This window comes from Spea bombifrons, chromosome 10, assembly GCF_027358695.1.
Source record: "Spea bombifrons isolate aSpeBom1 chromosome 10, aSpeBom1.2.pri, whole genome shotgun sequence".
Classification (NCBI taxonomy): domain Eukaryota; kingdom Metazoa; phylum Chordata; class Amphibia; order Anura; family Pelobatidae; genus Spea; species Spea bombifrons.
The window spans coordinates 31,349,357-31,373,136 of NC_071096.1; the positions used below are offsets into that span (position 1 = coordinate 31,349,357).

At 40.0% G+C, this 23,780-nt stretch overlaps 1 protein-coding gene across 2 annotated transcripts in view; it reads right to left on the minus strand.

The window, feature by feature from the left end:
- Nucleotides 1-880, minus strand: part of CDH11 (cadherin 11) — a 53,623-nt gene extending 52,743 nt beyond the window's left edge. For both annotated transcript variants that reach the window (XM_053449635.1, XM_053449634.1), the window contains exon 1: nt 698-880. The gene's annotated coding sequence lies outside the window, so the exon portion shown is untranslated. The remainder of the gene's footprint in view (nt 1-697) is intronic.
- Nucleotides 881-23,780: the final 22,900 nt, after the last annotated feature.

Below are 23,780 nucleotides of genomic sequence, written 5' to 3' on the forward strand. Positions count from 1 at the left end.
GCACGAAGGACATTAACCCTTTCTGCATTGCACTAACCAACAAAAGCATCGATATGACGCATGTCATGCACATCGCATCATGTAAAATGCATTGGGCTACTGTACACTCATGCACAGGTAAGCCACCTGGCACAGAATGGGTTAATTCACATACTAATGAAAAGCGAACCAGTTTCATATACTCCAAATTATCTCAGAGATGTTCCTTCTTCTGCAAAGAGCCATCCCTTTTTCTGAATTCACCTCCATCAGACATAATGTTACCCAGAATTAAGAAAAAAGGTCCAATATTTAACCCTCAATCTACATGCCAAGTAACCTGTCAAATATATTAATAAAAAGGATATAAAGGATATAAAGGGAACGGATGAATCAAAAAAGAGCCATGAACTGAGACCCTAAGAGTTACCATAAACCAAAAAACAGCCAAATTCTTGCTCTTGGGAAGTGCAAAGCTCCAATTGGTCTTATGCAAAAAAAACATAAAATATCTCCATGCCCAACCTGGATTATAAGTTCCTCCTGGACTGTATACCCTTTCCAGCCTCCTTCTTCAAGGAGCTTCCAGTTTTCCAAGGTCCCTGATGGCATCCTGAAGAAGCCCTCAACTCACAAGGCAAGAGGACAAGGAGATGCAAATAGACAGGGAGACAGACAGAGATCCCTTCAGGGTGGAAGGGGCAGCTCATATCCTTACCTGGGTGGATGGAATCTTCAGCTCTGATCCTAAGACTAACACTTTAAACAACGAGAAGCTCCCAGTCACATGGATATGTTATGAGGATCCAGCATCATCTTAAAGTCCTGATACACTCCAGCCCAGCTAAAAAAGATCCTAGTGGAGCTGGGAGCTCCTGGCAAAGAATGCAACAGAGAGAGAGAGAGTCTGAAAGGGAGAGAGAGGAGGGAGGGGGCAGGCAGAGGCTGAGAGCAAGCTGCTGATGGAGAGAAGGAGAGGGGGCAGTGAGAACAGAATCACATGAATAATTGCAGGAGGCAGGGGTCTCTTAGCCTCTCTCCTGACTTGTGAAGAAGATGAGCCATGTCCATCTCTGGTGACCCCCCCTCCACCCCAAGCCTCCTCCTCTGTGATGACAGAGCTTGGAGATGCTATCATGGACTAACTGATCGGGCAAATACTTGGATTGATGCAAAGCAGATTGTGCTGCAGTTGGAGCATATGGATAAAAGGGGGTTAAGAATTGCGGGAGGTGGGCTGTCCAGCAACCTCTGTAAGGAGGACTATGTGTTGGGTGTAGGAGAGGCTGTAGAATGTTGGGGAGTCCCAGTGTTCTCTAAAAGATACACTTATTTATGTGTAGGATGTCTGTTAGCTTTCACTACATCCAAGGGGGATTTAGATCTGCATAAATTATGCATTCATTTGGAGGGTTTGGAACAGAGAAGAATGCTTGAGGGGGGGGGTGTTGAAAGTGTTGAGTTCAGTGTCAGTGGGAGTCTGGTTAAAGCAGGTCAAAATCACTAAAAAGCTCCACTCACTGCCAGGATAGGGTACATAGGTTAAGGACTCTGTGTGCAAATCAATAGACAACTTAAATATCTGTGCTGGTGGATTAACAGAGCTTTGTAACTGTAAATAATGATATTTCTTGGGTAAAAATCTCCCCTTTCTATTTAATTTTAGACTCACACATTTTTATTTTTCCCTTAATTTCTTTGGCATTCCACATGTATTTGTTCATTTTGGGAAACGCATGCAGAAATGTCTTGGGGGGGGGTTTGTTTTAAATGTCCCATTTTACAGTTGGTGTTTTTCCTGCACAGTAAGGGGTTAAACAAAACTTGACAGTCACAAACACCTCTTAATTCTTCAAAAACTCCTCTGGGGTTACTTACTAAAGGAAGATTGTCGGCTAATCTTATTTGTTGTTGCAGGAAAAAAAAAGCCGTTTTGTTTGCCTATGGACTGACAGATTGTTAGTTCTTTGGCCCAGGGTAAGGATGGCTCTTGTGTTGGACTATGTCGGATAGAGTGCTAGCTCCCTGCTTTCTTCATTGGGCTTCCTGGTGCACACTGATCATTCTATGATTAATCTTACGCTGCTCGTCCTGCCATGAATGGGGATCTTTAGCTTTGCTCCCAGCTGCACCAGTCATTCAATACACAGAGCTCACAAAGCAACAGGGTATTTTTCTTTTCCTTACGAAATATATCGCTTCTGTTTACCAATCTTAGACAGACTGGAGACCTGGTTTACCCCAATTAATGGCCGCACACGCAGCAGGACTAGGGACGTACTCATTTTACAGAACAGCGAGTATGCATACGCTGTTTACATTAAGTCCATTTTTATTTATCTTTAGGTTCCTCTGTCTGTTCTTCTGGAACAAGTACACGGTATTCCAGTTTATTCCTCGGTGATATCTTTAGATCCTTCAGGAATCATCTTGGTTTTATTGTGGCGTAGATTATTTCTAAACCTTTTAACATTGTGTTTCACGTATTCAGGGCCTTCAAGGAGTAGTAAAGATGCCTAGCAAGTCAGCCTCACAAACTGGTCCTTGAGGTTATTAAAGGCACATACAGTCAGGCCAAACCAGGAAAACCACTTGGTGGCTGACGGCGCTTCTCTCTTACCTTTACTGCTGTCTGAGTGGCTGATATGGTCCTTCGGTGTGCAGCTAGAACTTGATTGACCCATCTAGTCTGCCCCTTTGTCCTGCTATAAAGATTAGAAAACGAAATCAGTCCTTGGTGTCATCTTCAGAAGCTGTATGCCCATCCCATGCAGGTTTAATTTCCCTCAACGCATCAGCCTCTACCACCTCTGCTGGGAGATTGTTCCACTTATCTTCCACTTTCCTAGTAAAGTAAAACCGTGTAACATTTCAGCTAAGCCACTGACCCTCTAGTTTTAGATTATGATCTATTTTTTAACATTTCTCCTTTTCTTCTCTCCTCCAAGCTGTACATACTAATATTTTTTATACTGCAAGAAATTCACCATTTTAGTAACCCTTCTCTAAACTCAGAATATTAATATATTTGTGGCTTTCAGGGCATACAATTCTAGCATGTGACCAAAATAAAAAAAAATATATATATAAATACAGGGAGGAGTGTCTTATACATATAAAGAAAACCTAATTTAAAAGAAATATTTTTCACATTTTTTGTATCCATCTCTACAAAAATAAATAAATGAAACCTTAATAAAAATCGCCAGCTGTATAATATTTTACAAACATAATAGAGAGAGAAAGCTTTGACCTTTTTGTAGTATGTACTTTGAACTCCTTACCGTCAACAAACGTTCAGTATTGCGTATTGTTCGTTGTGAATGGGAGATGGAAGAAATGAATTTAGATTTCCAGTATATAATGCCAACATGCTTTATATCTAAAATGTTTTTGTTTAAATAAGCGCCCTTAATGAGGGTTCGAAACTTGCTTTTCCCATGGATCGAATTACAGCCATGCATGACCGCTTTATTAATGGACGTGAACCGACAAATAACGTATATGTGACTCCGTGGAAGGAATGGGATGACACTAATGCCACAAGACGTTTTATCCCATCTTTGGGTTTGAAAATGAACTTTGCGTATGCCAAAGCTCCCCCAGTGTTGCTGTACGGCTGAACAGTCAAAGGAAGAGATGCAGCTACCCTTATTAAAGGTAGACTGTAGCCACCATATGGAATTTGTTGCATAGGACAGTTGCACGGCCCCTACCCCTGCCTCCCAGCTATTTTCTCGCTAGGCATTGGGCTGGGGTCTACTCAAACCCCTGTGCACATGCATTGTTTTCAATGGGAGCATTTTCCTGACTTCTTGAATCATTGTCAGAACACAGCTGCAGTAAACCCAGAGATAAGCACATATTTAACATAATATAATAAATATTTCTCACTTTGTTGCCTTACCTGTTATACAGCGCTAATGGAATATAATGACACCATATACATCAATAAATAATAACTATACAATAGATGAGTCCTAGGTGCAAGGACAGATTAAGGCCTGAAACAGACAAAATGGGCTCCTCTTGGTCCTTCTCCCACGAGGTACCTGCTACATCCACTGTGTTCCTCTCTGATGTCCATGATGGCCAGAAGCTACCTCATTGCGGCCAGAAATGACATCACTTCCTGGCTTGCTGTGTCTGCCAGGAAGCATCATTTCGGTGTCAAACGAGGCCATGTCACGGGACCCAATCAGATTGCCACTTCGTGGGAGACATGGGGCCCAGCTCTGGGGCCCTGGAGCAGTTGATCTGGCTCTGCCCAGGTGAATTTAACGGAAGCTAACATTTTTTGAAACTCACACCTAAAATGATGTCCAGATCCAGCCCTCTAGTTGTTACATTGTGTATCGATACAAAAGACATTGTTTCAATGCTTCACTTGCGCTCATTCCGCTTACATATGCATTTTAAAGATTTATGGTCCACACCATAAAACCAGGAGGCATTGATTATTGGAAGCACTTTGGATAATTAAGTAAATTACATCACCTTGTTTTGTTGTCGGTGCTCGGTCAGGATTCTGTATGGTACGTTTGCCCGTCAGACCTAGCTACGTATAGATAGACGCACCTAAATCCAGTCACTTCATATCATGGGAAACCTGGTAAAATTCATCAAGTCCCTGTATGTATTACTATTCCTTTCAAATACATAAAGAAATAACCAGTTTAATGCTTATAACAGCCGAACTATCTAATATTTCCGTTAGCAGAAATAAAGCATCCAATATCTCCTAATTTATTACAAGAATAAAATATTCATCAAAGCTATTATTTTTTTACATAGATCAGGGGAAAATTAAATGTGGTTAAATGTTTATTATTATTAATTATTATTATTAGTATTTAATTTATAATATTTGTATTTATATTTTGCTTATATAGCGCAACAATTTGCGCAGCTCTTCTTACAGTCCATACATTCGAAGGGTCTGACAAAACTAGAATTGACAGACTAATACGAGCCGATACATTAAGTAAAGAGGTTGTTGATCTCAAGCTCATCCTCTACCACCTCTGCTGGGGGGCTGGATAGACATTATTTAATGCCAGAAAGATTCACGCCGACCCTAAAGAAGAAATACATTCAAGATTTCAAGTAGATAAGATAATATCTCCCAGATCTTAATAGGTTAGCTGTGTAGATTTTTTTGTGCCACAAGGACACAAAGCAGCTGATATGTTCTCTCTCCATAGATTGCTCCTGGATTGAAAGGGTTGCAACGTTATCCATCATACTCGCTCTCTCACCCATCACTTTCTTCATCTCGTCTCGCTGGGATAATTCAAATACATGCACATATAAACAGGTCCCCGAGTTTCCATCCTGCCCCATCAAGGACTGAGTTTCTGCTGCAGATTGGTTAATAAGGGTAGGATATGGCAGGGCGAGCTGAAATCATGCCCCGCTGTCTCTGACTGATTGATATATATTGATGTTGCGCTGAGGTCAACTCTTGATGAGCTGAAGGGTTTCTTGACACCAAGGAAAGGCTGAAACCTCTTTGAATCGGGAAACATTCATCTTCTGGTCTCTGTTAAGAATATAATCCCCATGGGATTGGGGTGGTGGGAGGTATTTTAATCTAAATTGTAATCTTTAAAGTGTCACTTTTTTATTTATCTATTATTTTTTGGGGGGTGAAAAAAAAGACAAATTCTGTTTTTGTTTACACAGGTTTATTAAAACAAGCAACAGCATCTGGATCTTAACAGCCTTTCATCTGACATGGCTGATAAGCACATTTAGAAATGGTAAGTCTTTAGGTGATCAAAGGGTTAGGTGATAGAGTTATTGGGGAACACAAACCTTTAAAAAATAATGATGTCACTGGCAATGGCCTTATGGTATGTTCAGTACCAAAATCAAGCTGCGGGAGTCATCTAAAATATATACTCGCAAGAATAAAGCACATGATTAAAGCATCGGTGGGATGGCAAAATCTCATGACTTCACTGGAAACATGGGCAAGTTGGTGGGTATATCTCAGTAAGGAACTGAATCTGAGTCAACCTGCTTTTTTAAGACTGGAGTTTACACTTCACTTTCAGACTCAGTTCGATGAGGTCTTGGATCATTCAGCTAATTAGCGAGGCTCAAAGATTGATCACTGCATTAATAATCCATTGGTGATCACCACTTCTGTTTTTCTGTAGAAAGCTCTGTCTCTGCAAGCGCTTCTCATTTCCATACCTCTGTCGGAATCGATGGATGCCGCGGAAGTTATGTGAGTTTCTGGACTCGTCAAAGACGGATACAGAAATGCGTTATTCCTAGCACGATTTCGCATTTAAAGTGAACCTGTCACAAAATTATTTAAAGGCTGGTAAACAAATAATTCTAGTGGAATCCAGATAGAAAATCCATAAAGGGAAAGGAATTGTCTTATGTTCGGCTGCAAATGGTAGGAGCTGATTGTAGCTGGAATTCCAGCGGTTGTATTATTCCTATTAAAGGAACTGAAAATCATATATATTTTTTATTAAGAAATTAATCCAAATTATATTATGTGTTATTTCCACAGTAATGTGAGAAATCCTATACGGCCACTTCCACCTCTCCTTTCATATAATCAAACAGGATTTTATGTGGGTTTCAGTAATGTAGTTGGCCTCCAAGCTGTATGCCCATGGAGGGAGGGTATGTGCCTGCGATTTGTTATAGCCTGGGGCAACCAGGCTTAAGGTGCCAGGCCCGGGTTGGCAACAGTCAGAATAGGTGGGAGGGCAGATCCCCTTATTGGGCAATCTGGCCCCCTAAATGTGCACTATTCAATGAGTCAGTTACAATGGAGATCTCTGATCTCCCCAACCAGCCCTTTGGCATTATGGAGGCTTTGTCGAGCCAGCACAGACTCTGTAGACTGTTTGAAGTCACGGAACGCTGGATATGACATCGTAGCTTAAGAGAGGATGGAGGAGGCAGCTGGGGGCACCTCCCTGGGTCAGGTCTTGGATTTAATGTAGTCCTGATGAGTTTATCTGACAATTTGGACTGGAATACAGTTTACAGAATTCCCCAGATATTGATAATATAGTAATAATAATTTTGCAAAGCAGGTATAGGGTGTAAAGAATGCTTATATAAATCATAGGTATCCATAAAGTCATAGAAGCATAAAGAGCTTGAGGTTGATGTAAGGACCAGCCACCTTGCTCATGTCCTCACCCAAGGTGTCAGTCCTCAGCTCTTGTTGAATAGACCCTCAATGTGGGACGTGTTGACATAAACTCTGGAGGAACATTGAAAAGGGGGAAGGATCCTTGTGTTGTCATCTGCTGATTTATTTCATGCTGTAAAGACTTTCCAGACACTGGTATCCCTGGCTGTGTAAACAACTGCTTTACATAGTCCAAGGAATTCTCACTAGAAACAGCTGAGGATGTTTACGGTCGTTGTGCCAGAGATCCGGTGCCCTTAAATAGTGAATACTTAACGGAACACATTAAACCGAGAATGAAAATGTTCCCCAACGGGCGTTTTCCTTTTCCGACCTATGTATGAAGCATTGGGCTCCATCTACTCAGCCCATAGTTCCTGCTGTGAAGACTAAAACCTTAACCAGCCCTTGGTCTCGTCTTAGATTCATGCATAAAGTTTCCTTACTGTTTTAGTGACTACTACTTAAACTGAGTTTTGTTATATTATCTTCAGAAACATAAGATGTTACTATGTGTTCTACCATCAGAAGGAAAAAAAAACAAATTCCTTAATGATCCCAAGACACTCCGATGTCACCTCAGACACCTCTCTAAGTTCTAATTAACTGGAGTCACCCTGTATAATCCTGTAAACTAAGCTTATGTGTTAACGATACACTAAATCTCTTACACATCATTTAATTAATGCATATTAAAAATTACGCAAGTCATGTATAGCAAACAATAACCAGAGGTAAAAATGTGACATGAAGTTCTTCCTATTGCCTTTTGCGTATATGAGTATAGAATAATGCAAAAGTTTGTGGACTAGTATCACTTTTTCAAGGACTTCCTTATATCCCTCCAACCGATATACAATGAATTCTCTTAAGACATAATTATCCAATTGATTGATTTATCACCAAGAAGTGTGTTAAATATGGCATGTTTGTGGTATTTGAGGACTGGAGTTAAACCAACTTTACATAAGTTGGTTATGTCAGATAGCTCCACACTCCAATGTATCCAAAATCGTCCTCCAGGTGTTTACCCAGAGCCTGGGATGATACACGATATTAATTATTCCAGTTCCAATAATACCATTGCAGATCAGTACGGAACATTTTATGAATATCCAGCTCGCGGGAGGCCACATAGGAGCTGCAATGGAGACCTCCTGCAACAGCACAGACCTCCTGCAACAGCACAGACCTCCATTGCATTTTCACCCCCCAGGCCTGAAAATGGTAAATGTCCTGCAAAATATGGGACTGTTGGGAGGTATGATAATACCATCACGGGGGGTTACTTTAACTCCAGTCCTCACATGGTATAAATATGACTCTGCTACCCCCTTAATTTTAAGATGCTTTTCAAAGTATTCCCTTGGCTTAAAGGCCCGGACCTGTCAAACTGGGCAAATACCTGGTGATCCGGTGGCATCAGCCGTAGTGTTTAATGTTTGGCCATGGGCTGCTTACAACCATACGCTGCATAAGTATATGTCATATAGCGGCCCTGGCTTTAAGGTGCCAAGGTGTATACATAATAACTGTAGCCCTTAACCCTTCAGTTTTGTATTTCATGTTGCGCAGGCCTGGGCTAAGAAGAAGTCAACGAATGCCTCTAATGTAAGCTGTTCCACGTCAACTTTTGTCTCCTCAAAATGGATTTTTCAGCGGTTTTCTTAATAGAGCAGTTTATTGCAAGATGCTTGTAATGTACATATAATACAATGCGCAGCTTAAACCATTCAATTATGCACACAGGAGCCGAATAACAAGCATCAACCGTTTTTTAGAATCTTGCAAGAAAATGACAATAGCAACTAAACGTGAACAAGTCGTTTGAATAAAGTGTGTGTGTGGGGGGGGGCAGCATTTCCGTTTACAGGATTTTATTTATTTATTTTTTTAAACAACATTGAGAGTTTTGATTGAAAGCAATACTTATCTGAAAACACAGGAAAATATGATGAAAAGAAATACAACAGTGAATTAATAGTGAATGTAATTAAAGGAGCAGCCAGTTCAATACGTTCAATACTACCTCACCAACAAAGAATGTGTATTAAAGTACTTTGTAAGTACTTTGATATGCAGCCTAAAAAAATGAAAATAAAAGACTATTTTACGTTGGAGGATTGTGTTGAGCTGGCACCTAGACTGCATTAAAAGGTGCTGTATGCCTTTAAGACATGGAGCACCACCAGCATCCGACACCATAACCAGGGAGGACAATATCTCAATATGCTTCTGGCTGGTGGTAAGAATGCCAGCTTATTATGTCATAGCCCCCCAAACATTTCAGGTGTCCAGATCAGGACATCTTCATTGGGGGGGGGGGGGCATGGATATAGGTGGGTTGGGGTATAATCACGAGTTGATGGGGCTATAGATGGGGAAAGAACCAGAGACACATACATTATCCCTTGCAAAGCCAAATGTCGGGATGTGATGTCATATAGCAATGCAGAACTTTGCCACATCCTGATGATGCCATGTGGGAGCAATGATAGATGGCTATACTGAAGCAGCACAGATGTCATCTGATTTCACAGCATGGTGGGCAGGTCAGGGGAGATGAGACATTTTCCCCAAACAGCCTATGATCCCCACTGCCGCTGCATAAGCGTGACAGTAGGGATACTCAGTGGGACAGCAGGACAGTGCCTGAAAATCAGAACTGTCCCTTAGAAGACAAGCGAGGACATATGTTACATGCATTAAAATAGATTTAGGTATCGGGTGGTCAACATGTTTATAATTCTGCATTTAGTTACAGAGTAGGTGAAACAGCACCTTTAAGTCTCCCTATAATAAAACAACCCTCTATATCTATATTATATATAACACATCTATCTTTATTGTTATATAAATGTTCTCATACGTGGCTGCTGCTGCTGCTGCAAGTATTATATAATTTATATATTCCAGACATTAGCACCCTTCATTAATGAGTAATCTCTATGTATCACCAGTCTGGCATAGGCATTGTTTATTTGCAATCTGATTTCCACGGTTCTCTGTCTGAGCTATCATATTGAACAGATGATATTAAGCCCAACACAAACAAACTATTACATTCGGTTATCTCCCTCTTTTCTAAAACATCACTCTTTTCACAGCACGTCCAACACATAAAGCCTATCTAAATAACTTGCAATCTGTTAGGAATGCCTACATTTTATTTTACTTTATTTTTCTTTTCTGGACTGGTGTTGGAGATGAAAACCAAATCTTGCTGAACAATTCGTGGGGGGTCATTTCCAAACAGCAAACAAGCACAATTGTGACATTATTTTTAAAAAATTTATTTTTAAATTAATAATGTATGATGTCATCTTCTTAGATGTCAGCTATATTAGTTACCGTATATGTAATTGTATTTTTTTTAAAGCATAATTTTTGGAGGTCGGTAAGTGTCCTTCAATTTGCCCCAGGGGGCAAGAATTACTAATTGGACCTCTGCCTATTCCCCTTTGAGATTGGCTGAGCAAACAGACTTACAAGGGGGTCCCAAGAAGGAGACTGGAACAATCTGTATAAACAAATCTTCATTTTTGGCTCACAAAGAAATTTAAAAATTAAACCAATAGTTTGCATGTTTAAAATATGCTCACTTTTAGCTCAGAGAAATATTTATGAAGATGAGTGAGCCCAAGAATTAGAAGATAATGAAAATATTTTTAGATATTAATATAAACATCCTGATGTTTCATTAATTTTATCCAATAATGGTTGAAGCTTTTTTATATTTCCTTTTTTTTGTATCAGAAGATTTTATCCTCTACTCATTTAAGACAATCACTGTGAATAGAATGGTTCCTCTTTCCACGTAACCACTACCTTCCTCTTCTGTAGAACCTAATTAATATCTCTGGTCTCTCTCTCTCGTGCTGATTCACCTCTGTCTTTCCAACAGCAGTCAGTCTTAAAAATGTCTATGCATAAACCAGTCTCATCCCCAAAAAACTGTCTTGTTCAGTCAATCCACTTCTCCTCCCAGTTGTTAAAAAAAGTTTCTGCTTCTAACTCATCTTCTACAACAGAAATTCCCCATCCCACATACCACAGTGAGTAAGAATCTGCTTACTGACAACTGTCCTGTCCTTTGTTGTTTTTCCTACACCTCTTTAACCTTTGAGCAGCTGGTCACGAGCACCTAATTTAGAATATATTTGACCTTAATGACCAAACCTTGATCTTGATTTTTATCCTATTTCAACAGCAACTCTCCCTTTCCCTATCTGAAACTTTGGAATTTTAATGTGGTTGGTAGTAGCGCCTTCGTGAGAGCTAGGTGGTTGTTACCCTTAAAGTGCCTGTTTGCTATGGATTTTTTGTGCATACACTGGTACAACATATTTCACATTAACAATTGTGTAAAAAAAAAATGGCAAGCACAAATCAAACAACCTAAATATGCATCAATGGAACATAAATGGTATAGTGTGAAAAGAGTAAAATAGGAATGGAAGTCGATCAAGCTTTGTTATGTTTGTTAGCCACATGCTTATTTTCCAAAATTAGGTCACTGGTCATATTTTTTAGTTAAATACACAACTGCATTATACTCACTAGATAGCAAGCTTATATTTTACACCAAAGCACAAGCATAGCTATTGGAACCGAATGCCACCGCAACCACTGGAGAAGTCAACATTGTAGAAGAACTGTCTGAGCAGCGAATGACACAGTATTTTGGAAAAGATATATCCCTACAACAAATACCAAAAGATAAACCTATTTATCAATAAATCAAACATGTTTCTAACTATTTCGACACCTAATGTAGTGTAAAAAATGAACACAGCACACAATTATAGCACTGGTTATTCAGGTGGTGTCCTAGAAAATACACTATAAGGCAGTTGGTTCCTGAATAATCTTTCAGAAACTATGGATGCTGGCATGGAGAACCAGCAATATCAGGGATACACATGGCTGCATCAACTTGGCCAACTCTTCAGAAAAGTACCTGGCTTTGTCTTGTTCTGCTCATCTATAACCAACCTGATTTCCCCATCTGCTTATGGGTTGGCCTAACCCACTTGTTGTCTGGGGGACTACTGTGTGCTAGAAAAATCTGTTCTCCCCTGCAATTGTGCAGGCAGACCCTCTCGCTCATAATTTAATTTATTTTAACTTAGTTTCCCAGTTGTAGGAACACAAAGACATGTTTTATTTCACTGTGTTCATAACATTCCACCTCTTGATCCTATACCATAATACCACCACAGTTACTTGCTGGATCGGTAAAGCGAAGTTTAGTTTTCAAAAGTTTATTAAACATTTCAGACAGACAAATACATGTTACTACAATTAACGTTCCATGTACAATAGTATTTCCAATCTTTCCAACCACCCAAACAATAACTTCTGGTGCTTCATGAAGTTGGTCTTTATTGCTTTGTTTTGCTGCAGTATTCCTTGCTGACCAACGCGTAAACTCCTGCTTAAGCGGCAAGTTGATTTTTGAGAGATACCGCCCGGATTTGTAGCCGTTCCTGGGACATCCACTCCACATTCCTGCGCACTCACATCCCAGTTGCACTCCAATCCTCTCTCGGTCACTTATCAGTGAGTATTAAGGTTAACTCTGTCCTTCCATGCATCCTCAAATCAAATGGTTAGTTTAATAAGACAAAATTCACCTTTAAACAAATTAATTTTATAGTTTACATGTAAGTCAGAGAAAGGGATGTTACATGTGTCAGTTGTATCTGTTTAGCGGTCTTAAAGGATATTTGGGGCACTATTGTGCTCAATGGAGGAGCAACTTCACTGGGGCCCTTACTATACATTGTCATTGACTAGAAGCCATCTAGTTTACTTACAGGGACCGCAGGAGCATTAGGGCTAGTTGCAGGATGAACTATATCTGACTCCAATCTGATTTTTCTTCCCTCCCGACATACCTTGTTTGTGAGGAAATTTTAACATATCCCATTGCATCTCTAGTCTGCGCTACAGCAAAGACATCTACCACCAAGATATTGTCAAAATGTTACTCAATATTAGCCATAAACCCAGGTGTACTTTGTTTATATAATATGTGACTGTTTGTACTGCCTTAGTTACTCTTCCCCCTAGACCCTCTGTGAATGACAGGGTGTACAAACTCAGAAAGGTTACTCTGTACTCTTGGTACCAACCTTCCATATAGGAAATGGAACATGGCGCTGTTAATCTCCATCCATGATGGGTAACAAACTTTGTGACGGGATTGGCTGTCCTTTTAGTCCTGTCCATCTTTCTCTGATATGGCCCATAATTCATCTGACTGGTACAGAGATTTTGTTTTCCTAGGATGGAAGACAAGTATTAGCATCATGATAATTTGTCCCTGGACAATTAAATTTAAGTTTGTTTTTTTAAATAAACATATCCTCCATTTCATATTGCCCCATTTCTGCTAATCTTTGAGTACTAACAAATCTACCCGTTCTCAGTGGTATCATTTAACATGGTCAATAATTAAAAGTTTTTTCCATTGGGAGCAGTTCTTAGAAACTGGACCATTTGATAGCCGTAAATTCTTCTGCAGTCATCCCAGTAAATCTTATCTAACCCATTAATGCACTTCGTGGGGTAATCCATGTTCTCAATCAGATATATTTTAAGTCAATACTGGATAAAATACAAGAGCCAAGTTAATGGGCACATATTTTTCATTTTTCATAAAAAAACATTACAATTTTACCATTTTCATGAAAACATTTAGGATATATACCAATTTAATCTCTCAGTGTTTAAAAAAATTGCACGCTCAAACCGCAAAACCAAAATGCACAAAAATTGTTACTCAAACCTAAACGTGAGTGCATATGAGATAGAAAGGCAAACCTATCAAGCTGTGTTGAAGTTCACTGGCTATGTGCTTTTTTCCCCCTCCAAAATGGAGCTACTGACCATGTGCTTTTTTTCTCTCCAAAATGTAGTCATTGGTCATGTGCTTGGAACCTAAATACACATCCCAATTACACTCAATGCACCCACCAGATAAAAACACATAGTATTTACACTCAAACACTCACTAAAGTCAAAAGACAATTGGAGCTGCTGGAACCAAACACACTTGCAATCGCATAAAAGTTTAATAGGCACATCTATGAGCTCTGCACCAAAACAGCATTTTTTTTTACATTCAAAGTATTTTGGAAGAGATATATCCCAACAACCAATACACAAATTGCCATTGAAATCTAAACCCAAATATTAAGATATTTAATTTAAAGGCAATAATGCCATTGGCTAGACACTTATCAATGCAGTGTATAAATGACCACAGTATACAATTGTAGCAGAAACTCTACACAATAGTGGTTTTCTAATAAATATTTGTATAAAAAAAAAGACATTCCTTTATACTTAGCAGCTCCTGGGCATTCTTTCAGAGACAATAGTGGATGCAGCCATACTCTTCAGAAAAGTTCAAACAGAACCTTTCCTGGCTTTGTCTTTTATACTATTTTCCCCACCTACAACCAGCCTTCTTTCTCCACCTACTTATGGGTTATCCCAGCCCCTCCTTTTCCCCACCCACATTTGGGTTGTCCCAGCCCCTCCCCTTTTCCTGCCTCCTCCCATTTCCCTGCATGTGCTGAAAACAAATCCTCTTCACCTCGGCTGCTAGCTTTAAAAAAATCTCTATTTTGCTGTGGAAATTACTGTATTTTATACATCACAAAAAGTAGACAAAAGATGTTCCGCATTCATCTGTGTCCATAACAACACCAGGGTCGCCTTGTTATCCCCATTGCAACCCTGGCCACCTAATTCTGCCTGACTGCTGTAAAAAGTTATTTTCATTAAAAAGAAAATCTGAAAAAATTAAATTGAAATAAAAAAACCCTAAAAATGGTGTTTATAAATGAACTTGATGCTTATTTTTAGAAGGCCCCTAATATAACCTAAAGTCAGGATCAAAAGATAGCCTCCCTTCCCAGGCAGGAAAAAAAAATGTTACAAAAGTTAATCCACAGGCGAAAATGGATACATATTTTTTTCTGTGCCTGAAAACCCCAGCGTGGACATTTTACAGATTTTTTTTTATTTATGCATTACAGGCAATATTTGTTGTTTAACCATAAAAAAAACACATTACAATTGTGAAAACCTGTAACTGTGATGGATATGTTACTTTTTTGCATGAAAACACAAAATAGTCCTGAGTATATTACAGGACTGTAAACAGATGAGTCCTTTAAAGGGAAGCTCCCACCAAGTATCAGATTATACATTTTCAAAAATATCGAACAGTTCTAGTTTATCCATATTCTAATGTTTTCAGACAGCTGAATATTAGCCATTTGTATTTGTTTTAGCTCTGATATATTCTAGACAAATACCCCAAATCCGTATAATACTGCATGTGGGAATCAATAGAATAGCTCAGTTTTAACCACCTAGGACTCTCTGACTTCCTAAAGTGTGTGGAGGAATTACTTCATTTGCATTGCCATAAAGTGTCAGCTCAGTGTGGTGTTTACGCAGGGAAAGTCACCTAAAATGTCACATGACTGGCAATAATGGTGGCCTTCTGGTGTGCGGATAAAGAGGAAGATACCACCAGGTTTTTTTCAATGCTGACCTACATTACCGTATACAGTGCTGGGGTTTATGTTTAACCTTTAACCAGGGATGATTATAACACATGCATAATGCAGGTCTTATGCGATTGTCAAACGTCTCACACATCTTCATTAAGAATCCCCAGTTCATTTGGAAATCTGGACACCCCAAAAATACCTTTGTAGCCACAAGTTATTTTTTTTAATTTCTCTTGTTTTACAGTTTTATTTTTCTTTCTTTCTAGTGATAAACCCATCTCTACCAAATACCTAATATCCAACTGTGATATATTATGAGGCTCTATGACCTTTTGTATGTGAATGGGTAGAAATAGTGTCTGACCACCCAGGAATGAGTTAAGCTCTGCATTAGAGCGGGAGGTTACAAAGTATACTGATTGCACCTGTGCCACAAAGCAGCGTATACTGGGAGAACTGGTCTGCTGCTGGCATGGAAAGGAAACCTTTTGGAGACTGAGACAACTTTCCAGTGGGAAATAGGGGCCACTTCTTGGCTTCCTACCGTGGAAGTCATGGCAATGCTGACATAAATGGATTGGGAGTTAATTGGGCTAGTGCTGTGCCCTTGTTGCCATGCCCTGTTCAATGTATGGGCCTGTTTTGTGCTATTAAAGAACCTTTCATATGAACATGTTGCTTGATGTCCACAATGTTATCCATGTCCTGTTTATCTTGGTTCCAACGCCTCAGTCTTCTGTTTTTGGATCGCTGTAAAGACTCTAAAGACACATGATTTTGGTATAAAAAGCATAGATATAACAAAGAAAAAAAAGGCATTTATGAGAAGTTTATTGCCATTTGCACAAGACTCTTAAAAGGACAGGACACCGCTAGAGCTTTTGCATCAAATAAAGAAGGTTATGACTATTCGGACCAGTAAGAGCGTCACCTGGCTTCAGTATTTCTGCCAAAGGAAGATACAACCCTGTACTAGGTAAGACCAATTGTTTTATATAGTGTTATTCATTATAGTTGTGGAATCGCTACGCCGTGTACACACTGAGCAGTAAATGGGTTTTAATTTACTTCCTACCAAGCTGTGTGTTAAAATTCCTCTATCTTTATTTTTGGTGAAAATAGGCATAGGACAGACCTATGTTAATAGTGAATGCATTTTTTTTTTAGATGTGGGCATATGTATATAACATAATCCACATTCTCTGGTTCCCGGCCTGACACGACTTCTTGATCCACATCCTAGAACATAGCAAACATAATCCAAAACCTTTTTCATTGCGTGAATGTGGCAACCTTTGGCCCGTGAGTCCAGTTTTGCTCGGGAACTCAGGATTTTGTGATGGAATATGAGTTGTGCATCATGTGTTACCTGTTCCTGCCCCATAGTTGGTGAAATGCCCTGATGACTTGCCAGATGACCCATATGTAATAGAGAACCAAAGCTGTATTTCATAGCTAGTGGTGTATACCAGCCTGGGCTGTTTCAATGTTACGATGTATAAAAACGCTAGTTTCCAGCAAGAATAAACAGCTAAAACATCTGATTTAGGTAAACTTTTATTGTTTTTTCTTACTGCACAACATGGGTCCCCGTGGAGTTAAACCTGCATAAAGTAATATTAGTATTAGCGCTATAACTGAAAAACATATTGATCTGCCACAAACCTTTCCATTAATTCTATTTGAGACATGTTAACAAATTGGTATGGTAACATTTGACCCGCCGATTCTGTTGATTCTGCACCTTGCTCTTTAAAGCTGGCTTTAGATCTGTTGAATTGTAGAAAATCATTTTGCCTTTATGTTTTATGCAAGCTGGGCTTACAAAAATCAACTTATTGATGCTCGGTCCCAATAAGGCGTGAGTTTGACATCAGCATAAAATATCCATAAAGTTTATTAAAAAAAAAAATGCAAATCCTACATTATATTTTATAGGCACAGTGTTTTTTTTTATCATCTGAAAAATCCTTAATGACATGTTACTGCTCATACTTTACCTATGAAATCCCTAATATCGGAAAATATATATTTATTATATTCGTAAATAATGCTTTATTTACCATATACGTAGAATCGACGTTTCGGACTGTACCATGGTAATATATATTACAAAAAAAAGATTTTTTTAAATTACCTTATTATAAGAAGACCCTCCGAATTCTGAATATTAATTTAGGAAAAATGCCCCATGATATGCCTTTTAACCCCTATATGCCACCCTGCCTCCAGAAATGCCTTATTCCCTTTTATATGCCACTGTGCTCCATGAAATGCCTTTTAACCCCCTTTATGCCACTCTGCCTCCAGAAATGCCAATCTGGCATATAGGGGGTTAAAAGGGGGAAAAAGGCATATCATAGGACAGAGTGGCATACAGGGGGGGTATAAAGCATTTCTGGAGGCAGAGTGGCATAGAGGGGGGTTAAAAGGCATTTCTGGAGGCAGAGTGACATATGGGTGGTCAAAAGGCATTTCTTGAGGCAGAGTGGCATGAAGGGTCTTAAAAGGCATATCATGAGGCACTCTGCCTCCAGAAAAGCCTTATGCCCCCCCATATAACGCCCCCCCCCGACTTACCAGTGCTTCTGACTCCCTGGTGTCTAGTGGGGGCAGCGGATGGAGGCCGGCGTTAGTTCCGGCGGTGCTTCTATGACCTAGCACTGGAAGGTAATGTGATGCCAGTGCTCCGTCATAGAAGCCTTGGCAGAAGTCCCAGCAGTAGCGGGGGTTGTCTGCGTCCGTTGAGTGGACGTTCGCCGGCTGCCAGAGAAGAGAATTCCCCGCAGCCCTGAATTCTCCTCTCTGGCAGCCGGGGGAAGGTATGCGCCATGTGTGTAGACAACCTCTGCTGCTGCCGGCGCTCGGTGATAGAAGACCCGGTGGAAGTGACAGCAGTAGCTGAGGTTACCAGACAAGGAGGATACAGGCCCCCTGCAGTGCTGCGGGGATCTGGATCTTAGTGGTGTAGTCAGACCATTATCTGAGGTCTGATTAGAAGATGACCTCGATTATAAGACGAGGGGTATTGTCTTATAATCGAGCAAATACGGTATTTAATTTTATGTCCAAACCCTGTCTCTGATATGAGTATTTGGTATATTATAAAATAAAATGCTATATAAATAAAATGCTTGTTCCTTAGTTCTGTTTAAGAAAAATATATGGCTGGTATGTTTCATGTTGTATGAAATAGTTACTCATATGTTTGGGGCCTAAGGGTTACTCAGTGCCAGCATGCATGACCTTCTGCGTTACTGGAAGAATCATCTTCTCTGTGGAGGGTCTTAGAAATCTTATCTCTGCAGCCTTACTCAATAAATTTCTTTGGTTATTATCTTAGTTGTGTTGCAATACAATAGCATAAAGGAAACCGTGTACGAGTCAGCGAGTGACTCATCGTCACTGAAACACTGTACAGACCTCCGTAGTAAGAGCCGTAAAACTTCATGGTGCAAATCGACACAAGCATTTGGGGGGGGGGATGAAAAAATTAAAAAAATCTAATAACTGAATATCTAATACTCTGAAAATTGCCATCAGAGATTTGTAAACAGGTGTTAACAGAAAAGCAAACCACAACTAGTTTTTCATGGACAATTGAATTACATTGTCCATCTCAGCTGTGCATTATGACACCAAAGAGTGTCTCCTGAAAGTAGGGGTGGGTTGGCCCTGTATACTGCATGATCAATGTGGGAAGATATTTTTAAACGTATTTGACTAACTTACGGTAGGTTGAATGCATTATACGTGGCCAGCTCAGCCCTTCCTTCTGGAGAAGCTCAATGAAGTTGGCCCTTCATAATGGATAGTTGACTCCTAAACGTTGTCAATGTTCAGCCTGTTTATCCGACTTCTCGCTATACGTACGTGGGAACTTATTGGGTTTATCGTTGAATCTACTTTGGGTTGGTTACTTCAGTCTGCAGGCTGGGAAGAGGTATTTGATCATGTTTAATGAGAAGACAGAGCTATCCCCAGATATTCAATCTGTATTGGAGTAGGCGGTTAATAGGGCGAAGAGTCGTGTGTCTCCTTGGACCTGGAAAACACATTGACGCAAAGTGTTTCACCTGGGGAGTTGACAGGTATAGCCGTGTCCTCTTTCTGCCTTCACCCTAACCGATCCAGTCTATCTGAGGCCATACTTGCCCCTACCAATGGTTAGCCCTGTCTGCAGGGTGAAACTATACCCCCAGACGTGGGGACGCTTCTGATGAAGTTCCCAAATAGGTGAATTTGATAATTTTATAATCGTTATATGGTGCCCAGAGCCCAGTTGAGGCCCTAACATGAGTGGTGCTATCATAAAAGCAGATAAAGCAGCTGCTTAGGGTCCAGTTAATCTGAGGGGCCCAATGGTGGGAGAGAGTGAAAAGGCATTTATTTGTTGCGATTTTAATTATTCTTTCCATCATTTGTACTATAGCTGTGTCAACACAGAACATTTCACTTATGGGCCCTAAAAACCTACAGCCACACCTGAGCCCCTAGAGTATTTCCTTGGACCATTTTATATAAACCCAACCATGGATTCATCCCTGTGATTTTTCCCCAAGAATGGATAAATCACTATAGTAGCCCGCGCGACCTACATTTTTTTGCTGCCAGGAGTCGAAAGCCAAACAGATATCCCCAAGGAGTAAAGAATCATACCTGCTTAACCCACTTTAAAGGCAGCTGTATCTTTCAGACTTAAAAAATGTGTTCATGGAGACAAGCTGGGCCAGAGTTATTGCTAGTATTTTTTTCTTTCTGTAAATGTATTCTTATATTATACGACGGTAGCCGAGGCATCAGCTCAGCAGTTAAACAAAGCACCGAAATACTTCTCATACCTGGCGAGTCTTAAGCAGCGTTCTCTATGCATAAATATCATACTGAATGGATTCAAAGGCTCCTTACGTTAAGGGACAAAGAAAAGTTCAACCTTCTATACCACAATAGCCCTGTTGATATAGACACGCTGTGCCGTGATCCAAGCTTTTTATTTCTTTTATTTTTCTATGTACTTTTCTTTCTAACTGAAGAATTCACACCGGTCTAATGAAATGTATGTTTATATAAAAGAACTGTCTGACTTTAACATTCCGCAAATCATTCTTCTTTTGCAGTCACATCTAAGTGGTTTCTCTTTAGCCCTGACTCAGCCCAAAACTGATGTGAGATGGTTATAGCTCTTAAAAGGTTTGATAAGAACCTTGAATGTTTGTGACACAGCTAATCTAACCGAGCTGACACCTCTATGACTCCTAACTTACCCTTTGTATCCTTGCGAGTTAAGCTTAAGTTTAAGTGGAGACAGGGATCTTAATCACATCCTTTTTATGGTCTTGCATTTCAGTAAGTTTGAAGGAGCTACCTGAACGTTCTGTTTAATGCTGTTTAAGACCTTACTTTACTTATACAGAGCCGGCAGATTCCATTGCGCTATTATTATAAAGCATCGAGGAAAATTCAGTGATCGAAACCGATCAGTGTGTCGCTTTACTGGCATCCAACAGCATAGATTGCGTTTGAGGGCAGGCCCAGACCGGCCATCTGGTATGCCGGACAAATGCCCAGTGGGCCTTTGGCTGACAGCACCACACACACTCATCCTACCTACCACTTGGGCTGCGCATATCCAGCCACACTTATGTTATCAGGCGGCCGCTGGCCACCCTATCATCGCCAGTCCAGCCCCGACTGTGGACAGTATCTCTTATGCGCCAACTCAGAATTTGCCCACATAGATGCCATAGTATTTTTATAATATAGTTTAAATTGTCCGACTACTGCTTTGCCTTGGCATTAAGTACTTTGCTCCTACACCATGGGCTATGCACCCGGACTGCTTTTGCACCTCTGCACTCTGCATCCTAGGCAGGGCCGGAGTGGCAATCACAATATGGCCCTTGTACTTTAAGGCCAACAGCCGACTGATGATGTAAGTGTGGCCCACAGCTGGATATGAGTCCTTGCGTGTGGCTGGTCACCAGGCATTTCCCAAGTGTGCAAAACATGCATTTATTTTCCTTGTGTGCCAGATGGCCGGCCCAGGTCTGGATCAGAGTTGTTCTGACACAATCTAGGGAATTATTGGAGCTGCAGTCTGAGGTTTTAGACCTATGGTCTCTGGTGTTGTCTTTTTAAACAGCCCACTCCAGCCTATACACTAGTGAATAAGTGAATCTCAGCACTACCTTTATCATAAGATCAGGATGATTATAGCCGATAACCTGGAATGCTTGTGCTTCCTACACCTCTGTTTGTAATGTTTTGTCCAGCTCTGTCCAGTATTTGTTCCGCAAGTTACTACAGAGGCTTTGTGATTTCACATCTTCTGCTCTTTCTTCTGTTGTTACGCAGATGCCTGCAAAAATGGGCAAATGTTCCTTTACTGATTATTGTGTGTGTACCGCTGTGTCGCATGACCTTAAAATCCGGACATACCTACTGTGTAACGCTTGTGGAAACTCCGAAATTGCTTCTTGGGGTGGAAAGCTCCATTTTCTACCATTTTTGAGGTATGGGCAAAGGTTTTGACCCACCTAAACTTTTAAGCTAAAGGTCCTAACAACTAAAACTTTGACTCATCGCCTCAAAGTGCTTTGAATTATTGTCCCTTAACACAATTACCGTGATCTTGTTTTGTGTGTTTACTTTAAATGTTCAGTCTTGTCCATCTTTCAGATATAAGGTTGCCTTTATGTAATACATATTTTAAGCCCTGATTTCAGGAGTGACCTTTGCACCGCTGATGAATGAACAATGACTTTGGAGGCTTTCGCTGGTTCTGTTGTCAATTCACTGCATGTCTCTTTCTATCCCTTAAGGACATTATGTTCAAAAATTATTCATCCACGTAAGACAGCTTTTTGGGTCCTAAAGTCCTGGCTCTGTCAGTTATATTCCATGTCTCCTGTATGTATTGATTATTTCATTGATTGCATACCTCCTTTTTATTTAATTAAACTGTTCTTGTTTATCTATAGAAGACAAAAACTAAACTTTTGCCGTCATTGATGCATAGACAGAAACACAATATTTCCTTGTATCTTAATCCTGAATATTGGATTTTATAGTTAGTAACTATAAATAAGCTATATAGTAGTTACTGTATATAGTAACTATAACACTTTATATAAGCATCAATAGCTTCTTCTATAAGATTTTTTACGTTTATAATTTGTTTAATGATAACTATTCAGAATTAATGAAAATATTCAACCTGTGCAAATTTTGTTTCAAATCAAATATGCCTTCTCAAACCTTATTGTTTCCAAGCCAATGTAGTGGTGTTTACGAATTAAACTAAGTAATATATGTATTACAAATGGGAGCAGTGCAACAAAACCTGGGGGGGTTGGGGCAGATTGTCCTTCTGGTTAGAAGGGATAGTGCCGATCTATTCAACCATTATATTTACACAATGTTGGCTGTGCCAGCTCACCCTCCATAGTTTGATTTAAATGCCGCTAATAGTGGCCTGTTGGAGAGTTTAAAGATCTCCCTTGTAACTAGCCCATTGTACATTCAGGATGCCGACCGCGGACGGAGAGGTTGAGACCGCTGGGTCAAAGATAAATACATCACTGCTCATATTAATTGCTTGTTCTCCATATATGCATGAGTACGCCTTCCTGTTAAGTTATGTCTACTCTTCTATGTTCCTGATTGTTGTTAATTGGTTCTGTATGCTCATTGCTTGATGATACATTTAAAATTATTCCATGTTTTCATAGCTAACAATGAACCTTTTTTATTTTTTTGCAGAATATACTGTATGTATAGCTTTTTGGCAACTGGTTAGGGCAGATTCTCCCTTCTAAGTAAATACATGTAGATAGGGGGTGCCAGTGACACAGTTTACCTAAGCCAGAGGTAGGCAACCTTTGGCTCTCCAGATGTTGTGAACTACATTTCCCTTGATGCTTTGCCAGCAGTATGACTGTAAGAGCATTATGGGAGATGTAGTCCACAACACCAGGAGAGCCGAAGACTACCCCTGACCTAAGCCATAGAAAAACCCCAGTGGGCAGCCCTGTATAGCATGCTACTGGATTTATATCGCATTCCTTCTATAACTTTATACGGGCAATATGAATGGAGTT